The sequence below is a fragment of the Fukomys damarensis genome, unplaced genomic scaffold, assembly GCF_012274545.1.
Source record: "Fukomys damarensis isolate Sample0158 unplaced genomic scaffold, DMR_v1.0_HiC HiC_scaffold_3, whole genome shotgun sequence".
Lineage (NCBI taxonomy): Eukaryota > Metazoa > Chordata > Mammalia > Rodentia > Bathyergidae > Fukomys > Fukomys damarensis.
Window position 1 is genome coordinate 45325494 of NW_022900915.1, and position 16657 is coordinate 45342150.

Consider the following 16657-nt stretch of genomic DNA (forward strand, 5'->3'; position numbering starts at 1 on the left):
GTTCATTCCAGGTGCCCATTTTTGGATTGGGTCTTTAAATTTGGTAGGTCTGATATTTTTAGGTCCTTTATATATTCTGTACAGTAGACCTTTGTCTGAGAAAGAGCTGCTGAAAAATTTCCGCACATTGTGGGTTGTCCTTTCACACTGCTGCTCATTTCTCTTGCTGTGCAGAAGCTGTTTAAGAAGATGACATCCCACTTTTTCATTGTTTGTGCTAGTTCACAGGCAACTGGGGTTTTGTTCATAAAATCTTTTCCAACACCAATGCCTTCAAGAGTTCTACCCAACCTGTCTTCCAGCAGATTTAGTGTTTTTGTTTTAATATTTGCATCTTTAATCCATTTCTATTTTAATTTTGTGCTTGGTGAGAGATACAACTCTAGTTTTAATCGTTGGCAAGTTGAAACCCAGTTTTTCCAGCACCATTTATTAAAGAGGCTATGTTTCCCCCATTGAAGGTGTTGGCTCCTTCCTCAAAGACGAAGCGGATAAAGTGGCTGAGTGTCTGGTCTTGTTTCTGCATCTTCTAATCTGTTCCACTGATCCTTGGGTTTGTTTCTTTGCCAGGACTATGCTGTTTTTATCACAGTAGCTTTGTAGTATAGTTTCAAGTTGGAGATTGTGATACCCCTACGTTCTCTTTATTGCCTAAAATTGCTCTCGCAGTTTTGCTATTCTAGTTCTCTTCTTATTCCAAGTGAATTTTTACATTTTTCTCAAGGTTGTATAGTTAGCTGCTGAGATTTCAGTTGGGATTGCCACGAATCTATATAGCAGCTTTGGAAGTATGGCCATTTTCACTATGTTGATTCTTCCCACCCAGGAGCAAGGGATGTCTCTCCATTTTCTGATATCCTCATCATTCTCTCTTTTTCAGAGTGCTGTAGTTTCCAGAACAGTGGTCTTTGATTTCTTTCACTAGGCTGGTTCCGAGGTATTTCAATTTTGGATGCTGTTGTGAAAGGAATTGACTGCCCCACTTCTCTCTCAGTCTGTTTTCCCTCTACAGAAAACCTATTGATTTTTGTGTGTTAAACTTGTATCCAGCTACTTTTTTCATAAGCAGTGTGACCCTCCTACACTTTGGCAGAATCTCAGTTATTGTTGCCAAAATCATGGTGAATTTCCTGACTGGTAATATGTCACTTACTATGAGAGAGTGCACTGCACAGATTTTTCTTATATACATTTTTTCAGCTGTGGAATTTGCTTTCCTGGTTCCCCTATCTTATCACAGCTGAGTGATAATTTTCCACCCTCTGCACTACAGGCTCATCATCACCCCAAGTCTGTGCTCTCAGGCCACAGCTGTCTCCTGGGCAGGTGACCATTCTTCTGCTCTTTGTCATTTCTGGAGCAATTCTTAGGTACCATTCCAAAGAAACCATCCCTTAAGAATCCACTGACTGCCATGTTCTACACCATGGTGCCCCCATTCATGAACCCCCTCATCTACTGTTTATGCAACACAGAGATCAGCGCTGCTCTGTGAAGGATGTTAAACAAGTGTTATAAGTTCACAGTCAAGGGTTTTCTTGACTAAAACATAAGTATGAATATATCAGGTGATTTAATTTATTTGCTGCATTTTCTTACATTAGAATCTACACCTGAGAATATCTATATTAGTTGTCTTTGTATATTTTCTTGTCTGTTCTTGTTATAGTGAAGTACTTATTTTCCTTGCTGGGTATTTTGTACATGTTGTATATGTTTTACCCATTTCCTGAAGCACTAGATATCTAGCCCACACTGACATATGTTTTGAAAATATTTGGGATCAATTTGAGCTAAGAACAAAGTCAGGCACCATAAGGAACAGGATGTGACTTACATGCTCCACCTTAACATTCACCTGTGCTTTTGAGAGAACCTCAGGTGCTGGATCTGCCCAATCTGGAGAAACACACTGATCCTGTGAGAAGACCCTGCTGTCTGCACTGTGCTCTTTGCCCTCGCTCTTCCACTCAGCCTGGGATAAGTAACATGGAGATCAGACAGGGGGACCACTCAGACCTGAGGACACAATGAGACCATCAACACCAACATCCTCATCAGCCCCTTCTCCATCATCTTCTAAAATGTTGTTTATACATTCAATGAAAATTAGCACACACAAAAAGCCTGACTTCAAAATATTGTAGTTTGGAATATTTTGGTTCTACTTTTGTCATGGATGAAAAGATACAGTCATGCTGATCCACTGAAACCCTATCTGTAATGAAGAACAAGAGTCAGAATGCAACATGGAGACAGATGGAATAATGACTATTGAGATTTACCTGGAGAGTAGCAGATGCCTCCATGTGAGCTAAATTTTTGTCATCAATTAGCATGTACAAATGGATTCACTCACAGTGGAAAGCATTTTATTTTTTCTCCTTCTGAAGAGCAGAATCTGCATCCTAGTGGTTCAAATAAAAAACTGAATCACAAATATTTCAGCTGTTTCATCAAGAAGCCCCCTGGGAAAACCTAAGCATCAAGGTGCTGGTGCTCATGTAGCCCCTGTCTAGAACTGGAACAACAGAAGAATCAGGCTCCCTGTGTTTCCATACTTATTGCTCCTGACAGAAGCAACTGATGTTTGGAACGGTGGACCTCCTATTATCCAGAGCTCACATCCTGGTGAAGGTCTGGACAGGGCTCACCATCCTCTGATGGCTGAGATACCTCAACTTCCTATGTTTCATCTATGAGAAGGCTGCATCTGTTCTTCTGCAGCTTTGTTTGGGTATAGGTGACAGTTAAAGTTGTATGCATATAAGTTACAAAACAATATGATTTTTGTGTCCATAGAAATATTTGGCCCATCCAAGCTAATTAACATACCCACATTTCTTTCTAAATGTGTTTGTGTCTTTGTCATTTGCATAGCTGTTTTCACGGGGAAAATCACTCTCTAATTTATATGAAAACTGCACTCATTTAAGGCAGAATGCTATCAATTCCAAATCTTTAAATGTTTGAATATGAATTTCTTTTTCCCTAATAATTTCTATTTAAATTTGTATAGGATTTTTCTCTCCATGTTTATTTTCCTCCAGAATTTTGAATGAATAATTGGATTGGCTTTTAATTCCCACACTTAAATTATAAAATTATGACACTCTTGTTATTTTTGTTTGCTTTCTATCTGGAACAAATTTTTATTAATGGCTTCATATAAATCATGTTACCATTTTTTGTGAAGTTTTACTAATATATTTTCAAGAGTTATCTTGCTTTAATCGTGAAACATGTCTTTTTCTTGGACATTTTTATTTCTAAATTTTCTTTTTTAAATAATTTAATGTATTAAATCTTTCATTGACAAATAACAATCATACATATAATTCTGGGATGCTGTGTGATTCTATATGATTTACAAAATAGAATTAAAAACTCCATCATGCAATATTCCTACCAGTTTCAGATGTGAAATACTTAAAATCTCCTTTCGTGAACACATGAATATTATGCCATGCATAACCATTATCCTCACCATTCTGTGCAACTGATCATCCTATGGCTTGTATCTAGATGTCCCCCAAAGCTTCAAGCACTCATAAGTAGGAGTTTTCTGGGGTAAATGGTTGTAGGGTGTGTGATGCTGGGATCAAATTGTGTGACACTAAAATTAAGGGGGTATGATCATTAAATAGGTCCACTGATTGGTAAAGCCAAATTCACCACCCTGGTACTTTCAGAGACAAATGGATCAAAAGGAACATGCACCTGAAAGCCTCCAGGAGTTGCTCAAGGAACGTTCCTGAAATCTCATTTGACCCCTGAATTAGCTCAGTGGTCTTAGACAGATTAATAGGCTTCTCAGACACTGCTCAGAGCCCATTCATTAGAGTCTGGTGCTAGTTTTGCAAAGCCTCCATTCCCTCTTCTGTGTTTGTTCTGCACTTGATTTGAGTGGAAAGAAAAAATGCCAGGTTAACCCTTGCCTAGTGGGTCTGCTCTGACTCCCCAGCTAAGACCAGAGACTTCAAGCAGCTGCTCTGATCTGTTCCCATTTTGTCCAGTAAAAAGAGTTGTCAGTAATTCCTGACTGTCATCCCAATTAGGTTGGAGGATTTGGAGGACAGAATCCATGAGATCCAACAACACCTGAGATTTTTTTTCAGAAAATGGAGGATTTTTGGATTTCCAATTGTGCAAATCAGAGAAAGCAAAGAGAACATTTACTGGAAAGGATTTTCCCAAGGGAGGACTCTTCCTCAAGGGAAGGAAGGTGGCAGGCTGTCCCTCCAGGCCCATGGGGCTCCCAGAACAGCCCAATCCCCAGGGCTGTTGGTCCAGAGGAAGAGACTTTAGGGGAGGCCACAGGTCTAGGGGTGTTAGATGGGGGAGGAATTCATCATTTCCATCATCAGGATCTAGAGGTGTTGTCAAATCCCAGGTGCCACAGGAGCAGAATGGGTGACTAGGAACCATGCTGCCAGGCAATTCATGGTGCAGTCTTACAGCCAAGGCAGACAGTGAAGGGTCAGTGACAACCAGGAGTCACTGTAAGGGTACTGAACAGGGTGGTCTGGTTTCCTAGTCATTACATCCTGTACCCCACAGACCGCCCGAGGATCAAAAGTCTCTACATGTGGGCCACTCTACTTCACACAGGAAGCACGGTCAGCTCCATTTTACAGTCACACCGCATTGGCAGGAAAAGCCCTCAGAGAAGTGAGACAACATGGAGAGTGTGTGGTGAGTCTGGGATTTAACCTGAGAAACTCCCACAGCAAAAGGGAAAAGTACGATCAGTGCAGTGAAGAAGAGGATCAAAAGAAACCTTGAATTTAAGAGGAGCCCTGGTCTGAAGGATGGTGAGATAGCAGGCGAATCTGTCTTGAGTCCTGGACATCCAAAAGGCCAACCCCACATGCCAAAAATGGGTTACCAGGGATCAAGGAGAGCTCAAGGATGGTGCAAAAGGGAGCTTCCAAGGGAAGTATCAGGAGCATCAATTTCCCTGGAGACAAGACTGACATGGGAGAAAAAGACCTTCCTTATACGTGGCAAGGGCTGTAGTCAACCTCTACTTATAAATAAGGCACCATGGCAAGCTGGGGAACAAAGCAGGTTAGAAACCAGGACCACAATATTCCTTCAAGTGACCAAGGTAAGAGTGATAATGGCACTCCTCAAAATAAATGAATTTCCAAACAGCCTTATGCCTTAATGGCCCTAGTGGGGCTAGAAGACAGAGTTCCCCTAAGGAGGGAAGTCTCTCATGGCAAGACCAATGGAAGGCAGAAATCAGATGAAGATCGGGAGCGGGTGGCTGAAACCTACAGGATTTGAGGGCCCAAGCTAACTGCAGCCTAGAGTTAATAAGGAAACAAATGTGCAGCTTTAGGAGAGGCCCTCTCACAACATCTTTACGGTGTGAAGCCAAGGGGGCTTTTTCCTAGAGGGAAAAGAGATAAATGAGAGAAGACATAAATTAGGAGGGGACCTTTATCATCCGCAGGACACAAAGCTGCAGCAGGAATTGACCTTGCGACTGAGAAGTGGTTAGACAAGGAGGAGGCTCCAAACACTGAAGACCAAGGCAGAAGGGACAACTCTTCTGACCAAAACCAAGTCTCTAAGTTAACTCTGTCTTATTTCTTCCTACTTTTTTCTCACCAAGGGTCAAAAGAAAACCAGGTCCCAGACTACAGGGACACAAGACACAACCAGACATGAAATAAAACCTTCAGTCGCCACCCGGCTGCCTGTGATCACCACCATTGGCCATTGGGATTCTGGTCACTCATCTTCAGTGCTCAGTCACCCTGTGACTTCCCCAGTCCGCATCCCAGCCTTTACCTGGGCCAGTCCAGAAAGGCCCTTGTCAGGGTGGTCCTTCTCCTAAAACCAAAATGTACAAACAAAACCACAAACAGACAACAAGAAGCACTTATCTCCCATTTGAGGATTCCTTTTGGAAAAACAATTAACATACATTTTAAGACAGTAGGCCCAGACTTAGACTGATTAGCTCCCATGGTGTTTAATGCAGGTATTGAGCCCATAATCTATAAAATGGGGTAACTGAAGCAGGCCCCAGACGTGATGTTCCTTGGCAAATATGGAGGAAGTGGGATGGAAAATACAATGGGTTGACAAAAGGACTGGAGCAAAAGGTGAGAAACTGAATCAAGATGTATCTTATTTGCCAACCAGACGGCTTTGGTCCTGAGACATGGAGTGAGCAGTATCCCTGGAGATCAAAGGTTTCTCCCTGCACAACCCATTGGTCTCAGTTCCAGCGATAACTTTTTGTACAGAATGTTCACCCTGAAGGTTGGAAAGATAAGCATCAGATAGTGAGACTTCTTCCAGACTCTGAGGCTCAGCAGACAGCTTGAGAAAGACTGCAGGCCCAAGGACTCTGGACAGGATGGCCTCCCAGACATGGGGGCTGGTGCCCTTGAGTGGAGCTGAGGACAGAAAAAGGGTTGAGACAGCCCCCAGCCTTTCAAGAAGCCATATACTCCTTCATCATGGGCCATGGGTGAATCAGTCTATTGTTTCTATGGATTGCGACAATCATTCACTCACTCATACACCAACCACACAGAGTTTATCTATTCCCTCCCTCATGGGAGGGTCCTGACTGACAACAGAATTCAGACAGAATAAACACTGTTTAAACAGATACCAAATAGGGAATGCTTATCGAGGCTGACCAGACCCATGTGCCAGCTGTTAGAGTGTTCAATCCAGAACCAGAGCTGAGTAAGGAGATTGCCCCAGAGACGGACCTCTGATGGCTGATTATCACCCAAACAATTTTCCTTAGTCCCTTTGAGTTTGGTGACTGCCACACTGTGGACAGAGGCCCCTCCCAAGTCATGGAGAGACTCGGATAAATCTGAGGTCATGCCTTCTCTGCATAATTTTGGGGAGGGTCACCATATTCCTCTGCAGGATTTAAAACTGATGATCAAGAGATCAGTGCAGTTAATCATCCCGGATGAGTCCCCGGATGAAATGTCAAAACTCTCCATTCAGTTGAATTGGAAGAGGTGTAGAAAACCCTTTTATTGTGCTGCCTTGCTCAGAGGAGGTCATACTCTGAAGTCTGAGTAATCAGTACAAAAGGAAGCCTCCTTGTATGTGGATTTAATGAGTAGGGGAGCGTGCTCACTGAAGCAGATGGGCAGTTATAGGACACTTCTGAAATACGTACTGGTTGGATCATGCTCACAGAAGAAGAGGAGCAGTGTGAAAAGAACATTCCAGAAAAGGCAGAGCTAATAGAACAGATTTATACTGTTTCAGGAAGCATATACAAAATACTCGGTATGAAATATACAAAATATACAAAAAACAGTGTGAAAATTATAAGCATGATTTCTACTTCACTACAACAAATGCAGACAACAAAAATATACAGACAACTCAGATGAGCTAATCCACAGATAAGATTCTATTCTTAAAAACATACCTTAAACAGGATTAAGCTACTTTCCACTGATAGGTTGATATTTATGTTTTAATTGAGAAAACCTTTTATCTGTGGCACATTCTTCTCAGAGCAGCATTGATTTCCCTGTTGCGTAGACAGTAGATGATGGGGTTCACGAATGGGGGCACCATGGTGTAGAACATGGCCGTCAGCAGATTCCTAAGGGATGGTTTCTTTGCGATGGGACCTAAGACAGCCACTGACTCAGAAATGAGAACCAACAGGAGAATGGCCAGCTGTGGGGTACAGGTGGATATGGCTTTGTTACGGGCTTCCACAGAATGGATCTTAAGCACATTTAAAAATATGTTAACATATGACATGAACATGAATGTTAAACATAATAAAACAATGCAAACACATACAACAATGATTATAAATTCAGAAAACTGAGCATCTGATGATGATATTATCAGAATTTGAGGAACATCACAGAAATATTGCTGGATCGCATTGGTCTTGGTGAAGGGAAGCCTGAACATACAGCCTGTAAGGATAGCACAGTAGACCAGACCAGAAGCCCAGGAGCCAGCTGTAGCCTGGAAGCACAGACTCGGGGTGATGATGAGCCCGTAGTGCAGAGGGTGGCAAATGGCCACGTAGCGGTCATAGGACATGACCACCAGTAGGGCAATCTCCACAACTGCAAAAAGAGTAAATAGAAAAATCTGTGCGGCACACTCTGTCAGGGATATGGTCTTCCTGCCCGTCATGGAATTCACTACAGCTTTGGGAACAACAACAGAGATGCTGCCGAGGTCTAGGAGGGCCACATTGCTTATGAAGAAGTACATGGGGGAGTGCAGACCTGCATCTTTCACGATGACGGTGACAGTCACGAAATTCCCTGTCAGTGCTCCCAGATAAATCACTAAGAACAGCACACCTTGCAGGACCTGGAGCTCTGGGGAGCCTGTGACATCCATGAGGAGGAATTCTGTGAAGACGGTGAGGTTGTCCATGTCTGCCCACCTGCTGTGGTCTGCAGAGTCAAAAATTACAGACAGCAGAGGATGCTATGAGCAGAAGGCAGAGGATGTGTTAGAACTGTAATAAAATACTGATATTAGCACAGTGTGTGGACTCTTATCGTGAACTCAGCATAGAATAAATTAACTAAAGTGTTTTAAAATCTAGTGATACTACCTATTTCTTTTTTCTTTTCTTTTTTGGTACAGGGGATGGAACTCTGGATCTTGCAATTGCGAGGCAAGCAGCAGAATCACTGAGCAAAATCCCCAGCCTGCTCCGTATTTCTATTTTGATTTCTTTCTCTAAATGTCTGATATCCCATTAGGTGGCAAATTCCTAGGATAAAAGTCTTAAGCATCATAGTGGTTTAAATGAACCAAGCCCAGTAATGCTCCATTTATTAAGGCCATGTAAATGTCTTTGTAATCCTCCCTGTACTCGTCACGTTTTCTTGTCATTCACTTAATCTTCCCATGAGCATCCCAGTCTTTCTCCGTGTGAGCTTCTCCATCAGCCGTGTAACTGGGGAACTTCACATCTCCTACTTGTTCTCTGCCTACAAGGGCTGGAGAAGGACTATGATGTGGTCCTTCTCTGGCCGATGCTCTCCTCGTTCTCCCTAAAAGATCTAATGTGTGATCCTGAGCTTCCTTCGACAGTGGCTTTGAGCTAACGGACGCCAGGCCGGCTGTGCAGCTCCATTCTCTTCCTCAGCGCCCTTTGGGACTCGTGTGTGAGCCCTTCTCTCCCCCTTGCGCCATCATCCATGAAAGATGTGATTTTAGGAGATGTAAAAATATCATTTTCTTACTGGCAACTTATGGTGAGTTCCCCTCTTGTAGCTTTTTGCCTGCATATTTTAATCTAAAAATATTCCCAAACAACATAAAACTGAAATGATCCTCTAAGCCTATGCTTAATTTAGGAATGGATTCTACTATTTAATGAGGTTCCAACATTCAATGCAGATTTTTCCTCTATTTGCTTTCATAGGTTTTGATAAAATTTCTTGCTGCTGAAATAATTATTTTAAAGACAAGCTACTTACTTGGGCTTGTTTTGAACCATTTCAAGTCATAAACAATCCATTTAAACATTATTTTTTCAATACTAAAAATTGTTCTATTGAGGGTTGAATGCCAGTATTATTTTTTTTTGTAAAACCAGAATTGAGGGATTATAATATTTAAAATATTAGGATTACCATGTTTTATAATACATTAAATGTAATTAAATTCCATTGTAAAATCATTCACATTTTTCTGCCTTTTATGTTCATACTGATAATGCTTTGCTTACAGGTGATATTCTCATATGTCTTTGCGTGGTTTTCCTAAATATTTTCCATAGTTTATTTCCCTGCCCATTGTTTGAATTACCAGTGGTTTCCTCTCTGAGCCTTCTTTCTCTGCAAGAAGAGAAAATCCTCTGCACAAGATGTTACTCTGGAAAGCAGTGCTAACTCACTAAGTTAATACTGCTGACCTAATGCAGGCACAGTTTCAAACTACACTTCAGGCTATTTGTAATTTCCGCTATCAAAATAACAGTTCAACTATGGCATTAGCAGTCTCCTTACCATCTCCATCTCTCCCTGCCTGTGCTTTCTCTGCAGTCCAAACAACATCTTAAGCTCCCTTTGCTAAATTCACTTTGCATTTCTACTCATCACAGTTCATGGCAATGATCAGCAGAACAGAAAATATACTCAGAGTCCTTCATCTTCCTGCTCCTTCATTTTCCTAATGATATTTGAAATTATGTGGCTCACCATTTTAAATTGTGGGATGTGTGATGTGTTACTTCCCTTGAATTATTAAATGGGTGATATAGAATATCTAGAAGATCAGCATTATGATTTAATACTTTATAAGACTGAGCAATCAGAAAATATGTCCATAATAAAGACAATACTGTACATCTATTTTTTGGGGGTACTGGAGATCAAATTTGGGTCCTTGTACTTGTGAGGCAGGCAGAAGCTCATCTAAATATTTTTGTCAACTCAAAGACTGTTTTTCTCATGTGCCTTAATCTCCATGAAATGTCTCATAAATTTCATTTGCTTATGGATTTTTTCATTACCCTTTTAAATCCAACTCAAGAAAATCTTTAATTTATGGGCTCTGCTGCTTAATCATGGTAATTTTCAACCACAAGGATTTATGGGACATATGTGAAACACAGATTTGGAAGAGCATTTGAGGAGCTAATTGCCCAAAAGAAAGAGAATCCAGAATGATCTCTTTATTCTAAGAGCACACATACACCTTGTGGGGCTGAAGTAGCCAAGCTGTCTTAAGAATTTGACGTTCTTCACAGGTATTTGCAAATGACTTATTTATTACTAATGTTAAGGAAAACACATTATTTAACAGGCAAAAACTCACCTGAGAAGTGGACTAATGAGTCTAACCTCACTGATATTAATGTTGTTTTGCACAATGTTAAGAATCTTGGTGAAATCCTTGCTCCTGCTCCTTTCTTCAGTGAGTAAAACACAAGGCCCTCTTCTCAGTGATGCTCCCAGTACAGCCTACACTTGTCCCACTGCTGAAGTAGTTGTGACCCAGTGAGTCTTCACCAGGGACACCTTGGGTTCACACTTCTGATGAGCTCTGGGAACCTGGTGATCCCTGTCTCCAAGAAGCCCATGTTTCCTCCAGACTCTAATTGGGAAGATTCTTTGGCCACACCACTGAGATTAATTAAATTTCCAACAGAGATTTTAAAAGGCAGTTTAAGATGTAGCATTGAGTAACAAGGAAGCATTCAAAAATAATGCATACATAACAGGAAATTCAGTAAATTTTCATGTTCTTGTCTGATTATGAAAGTAATTTATTTATACTGTAGTAAATCCTTTTGGCATTCCATAACCCAATATACTGTGTTTGGGGAGAGTGTCTTTGCTTTGTGGGTTGATATGTTCTAGAGAACTAATATATTTTGCCAAAAGACATGAGCCGTTCCAGAAACTAAAAAGTTTAAATCAGAGTTTCAAATATTCATCAATAGCCCTCAGCTCCCCATCTTTCATCATTCTTCATTCATCAAAGTTGTTCTTGCTCTGAGTTGGTATGGAATAAATGGAGAATACCACCACTTATATGGCAGTGCAATTATGAAGCCCCTTCCTCTTTCTAAGTGTAAATCAATGCAAGGCAGTGTGTGTGTGTGTGTGTGTGTGTGTGTGTGTGTGTGTTCAATCAAACCCATACAGGGAAATATAAGGAATGAAGAAATATGTGAATTCACTTGTCATCTACAGAATCAGAAATCAAGCATATTTTCAAAAGAATAAAAATTTTCCCCTTCTCAATAATTTAATATTTTTTAGTGATATAATGTATTTTCCAAAAAATTTACTCTGGGGTTACATGACAGGATGCTTATGCTTGCTAAATTAGTATAGTTTGAGGAGACTTGGTATTAATTGATTAAATGAGTTTTGGCTTGATCTTATCTGGTCTTCGGCCTTGGTTTGATGGGACACTTTGTGTTTCCGTCTCAGCCTCTTATTATTTGGCTGTTCAGATCTTGCATTTCTCCTTCATCTGAAACTCTGTTGACTATATTTGTAGGAATATCTCCATTTCTTCCAGCTAACCCAATGTGTTGGAGTATAATTGCCCAATATACTACATTTGTTTTGTTTTTCTGTTTGATCAGGAGCAATATCATCTCTTTCATTTCTGATTTTATTCTTTTTAATTTTTTTCTTCTTTGAAAATAATTTTGGACGAAAGTTTGATAAATTTTGTTTATTTTCTTTAAAAATGAATTCATACATTTATTCCTTTATCCATTACATTCATATTCAGTAATTAACTTATTTATGGTTTATCCTTTTGTTTTCCTGTCTTTTACATTTGGGCATAGTTTATTTCATATTTTTGTTGAGATGCATATTAATCTGTTGGAGATGTTTCTTTTTGTATATAGGTGTTATAAATTTCTACTATATTTTGCTTTTGCTGCATCCTCTATTTTATGTGCTGTATTTCTACTTTTACTTAATTAAAGATATTTTAAACTTTTGCTTTATCTTTTTCATTGAAATTTTGCATATTCAGGTATACTTTTTTTTTTAAATACAGGGATTGAACTCAGTCAGTCCCCTGCACTTGCGAGGCAGGAAGCAAAAACACTGAGCTAAATCCCTGGCCCAGGAATATACTTCTTAACTTCCATGTATCTTGGGTATCTAAAATTCTTCCAATTCTTGATTTGTAGTTTCAGTCTATTTTATCAAGAAAAGATATCTTATAAGATTGTAGTATTCCAAAAATTGTGACTATATTTTACTGAAATATGATATCTTTTGTGAATTTTCCATGAGGGACTGAGACCAATGTATGCTGTGTTTGTTGAGACCAGGAGTGGAGGAAACAGTGGACAGTGGGATAAGGACCCGAGGAAACCAAGATAATCCCTGAGGAAGTGGAAACAAATGGGGCAGAACCTCACTGAAGTCTACCCCAGACATGAAGGTGCATAGAGTGTGTTCTCCGGACCTCAGAGTCCTGGCTGAAAATGGCAAGAGGGTTTCATTTTCATGTAGCCAGCAGCACAGCCCACTGAAGTCTGCATAGAAACCTCTGAGGTTGGCTGACTCCACAGCTGCCTGCCCCGGAGCTCCCCTCAGCTGGGAAGGCCTTTTCCTTGTTTTCTCTAGGAAGCTGCCTTGGTGCGTCCCCAAGGACTGCTCTTTCCTGTCATTCTTTCCCGTAGTTCCTTCCAGTCTACAGAACTCTCTGAGACTCTTGTCAGGCCTGCCTCAGGTCCAATACCTCCCTGTGCTTTGGTGGCTTTATAATGTATTTATCTCTTCTTCATTTATAAAGGAGAGAACTGCACTGTAAAATATTGATGATGGAGATTCTTCTCCCCTTTGGAACTTTGTCAGTTTCACCCCATTCTCTCTGGAGTTGAAAGGTTTGAAAGCAGAAGTCTGTTTAGCTTTTGGGAGATTTTTCACCTGTATGGCTTTCTTTTCTCTTTGCTGTTTTCCAGATTCTCTATTTCTTTTTGACAATTTTATAATGTTTTGTAGTGTACTTTTTTGTTTTGTTTTGTGCTTTGTTTTTTGGTTTGGTCATGGTTGGAGTCTTGCCCCTTCCTGAATCTTTATCTCTGTATCCCTCCCATGATATGGAAAGTTTTGTCAATAGGAAAAATAAAAGACAATTTTTCATCTCCTCCACGCCTCTGGGATTGGACTATGGTACATATGTTAAGATCCAGCCCCTACCGTAAGAGAAAGTAAGAGGAGTGGGGCAAGTGTATTCACGGAAAAGTTTTGAATGTCCACTAAATCTCCAGTAGAGCATCGTTGGAGGTATTCTCTGCCAAAACCTGGAGAAGGGACTTCTTCAAATAAGACAGCAGCTTAAGACTCTGAGGAACATGAATATCAACAGAGGAAAGAAACTCAAATGAAACAAAACTGAGTTCCTGTAGCTGCCCTGGAACAAAGGGAGATCTGTGAATTTCCAGTGTAAGATTAAAAAAAAAAGCCAAAAACTGACAGAAGGATATTGATCAACAAAACACAACAAATTTCCAACCAAACAACAGCAAGAAACACACATATGAACAAGACCAGATTTTCCATCAAACCTGTACAAAAATAAAGCTAATGAATCTTAAAACTAAACATATAAGAATACTTACACAATTCGAAGATGAAGAACCAGTCATGAGTTAGTAACTTAGTCTATTCATGAATGCCTGTGAGGAGCAGATCAAAGGACAGAAATTTTAGGCTGAGTCCAAGCCCATGAGCCTGGAGCTCCCACATCTTAGGGCAGGAGCAGGTGAACGTCCACTCTCCCAGGGAACCCACTCCCTTCTCCCCTGGTTTTGTTTATCCCAGCCCTCACCGTGTTCAGACACTGGCCTGCTTTAGTGAGGAAAATGTTCTTCACGTATTTTGGTGTTTCAAATGTTCATACTTTTCAGAAAACCCCTCACAGAACTTCAGTGAAAAGTGTTTTACTTGATTTCTGGTCCTTCAAGAGTTCAATATAATTCATGCATAAAATTCATGTGAGATTACTACTTGGCACCTTTTTAATCAATATTGATTTGATGTGTTAAAAATGGCATGTCTTCGGTATTGTAAGTGGTACATGTAAAAGAAATATGTAACTTTCCCTGCCTAGTTTCTTGTTGTTGTTGTTTGGTACCGGGGATCGAACTCCAGTCCTTGTGCTTGTAGGCAGGTGGTGTAATCACTGAGCTAAATCGCCAGCCTCCTATCTAGTATTATTAATAAAATAAACATGATATTTCAAAACTGTAAATTGGTCAATAGAGGAACTAATGTTGTGTGGAGTTGTTTAACCCACATAAATAACCTACACCTAACTTAAAGTCAAGTGAGTTACGAGGAAATAAGTAAAATATAATTGCACTTGACAGATCACTGAAGATGGGAGAGTTATGTCTTTTTTTCTTGACAATGATACAATGGTAAAACTGAGAAAAATCTGGGCAAATAATTTCATTCTGGGAAAGAATTAATATAAAACTAAAATCCTGCCCTTTCTATCCTTTCGTGGGAGTACAGATATAGGCACTGTTAGGAAACATGTTCTTTGCCAAAGAGGTCCAAGTGTACTATGAGGAAGCCCAGGATACTTGCAATGATGACAGAGAAAATTACCATTTGCAGATTGTGTGGTGACATGTTTGTGACTGCCTGCCTCTTAGTGAATACTGGAAATTAACATCCCTAGTAAACAAGAGTAATTTCTGTGTTATGATTCCTTTAACCCTTTTGGAAGTTATCCAGCAGAGGAATAGCTAGATCAAATTGAATTTCTAATTCTAGTTGTTTGCAGTATCTCCATATTGATTTCCACAGTGGCTGCACCAGCATACACTCCCACCAACAATGGAGAAGGATTCCTTTTTCCCCACAACCCTGCCAGCATTTGTTATTGGTTGATTTCTTTCTGGGATGAAATGGAATCTCAGTGTTGTTTTCATCTGCATCTCTCAAATGACCAGTGATGTTGAACACTTTTTCATATGTTTATTTGCTGTTTTTACTTCTTTATCTGAGAAATGTCTGTTCTCCCAAAATAATTAAAAGAATCATACAATAGTGATATATGCTCACCCATATTTATGGCAGTGCAGTTTGTAATAGCTAAAATTTAGAACCAATCCAATTGCCCATCAAATGGAGACTGGATAAAGTAGATGTGTATTTTTAAAAATAAAATGGAACCATAAAGAAAGAGAATCTAGAGACATTTATAGCTAAGTGGATGCACACTGAGGCCATACTCTTCAGTGAAATTAATAAGACATACATGTGTAAATATCAAATCATTTTTCTGGTATGAACCACTAAAAATGTAAATACAGATCAAAATGTAGAATTGATGTTGTCTAATGGGAATAAAAGTTCTAAAAGAGTTGGGTAAGTGGGAGAGGTAGTGGAAATTTGAGAAGGCAAAAGAAAAAATATGAGAAAAGGGAAAACATGGAAATAATATCTTTTTAAACTGGGAATGGTGGAGAGGGTGAAGGAAGGGCTGGGAAATGGGCGAAAAAAAAGAACCAAGATCTGTCATGTAACGGTTCAAGATCTGAATAATGAATATAACTGCATTGTATTGTATACCTAAAATATTCCAATAAACTTAAAAAAAAGAGTAAGCTATGTGACTGATATATATGTGTGTGTGTGTCTGTGTGTGTGTAAACTACTCCAAACAGCTCTCTATACAAGTATACAAGCAAGATAAGGCACAGCTTTCTCAAGGAAAAATAGCATTGCCTGAACCTGTGAGAGTTAACTGCGGTGTGAGGCTGGATGAGACATGCCGAGGTGAGGGGTTCAGCACGGCTCTGGGTGTCTGGATGGAACTCACTGAAAGGGGGAAACCCCTGCTGGGATGTAGACTTGTAGCCTGGATGGAATAAGAAGGTAATAAGGAGGGAATTCTCCCTTTGCTCCCTCAGAGGGGCTCCAGTCCTGGCCATCACCTTATCATATCCCTTTCCAGCTTCCCCTGCAGACTCTTCTTCCTTCTGGTGGGTTCTGAGCACGGACTCACCCAGGACTCTGCAGGGAACTCAAGGCCTTTGCCTGACTGGATCCCCAGGCTCTTCAGAGCGCTGAAGGCCCTCTTGTCTCCTTGCACCTGTGACTGTGCAGAAGGCATTGGAAGACTAGTTTGTATAATAAACATGCACACGCACACACACACGCACACACAC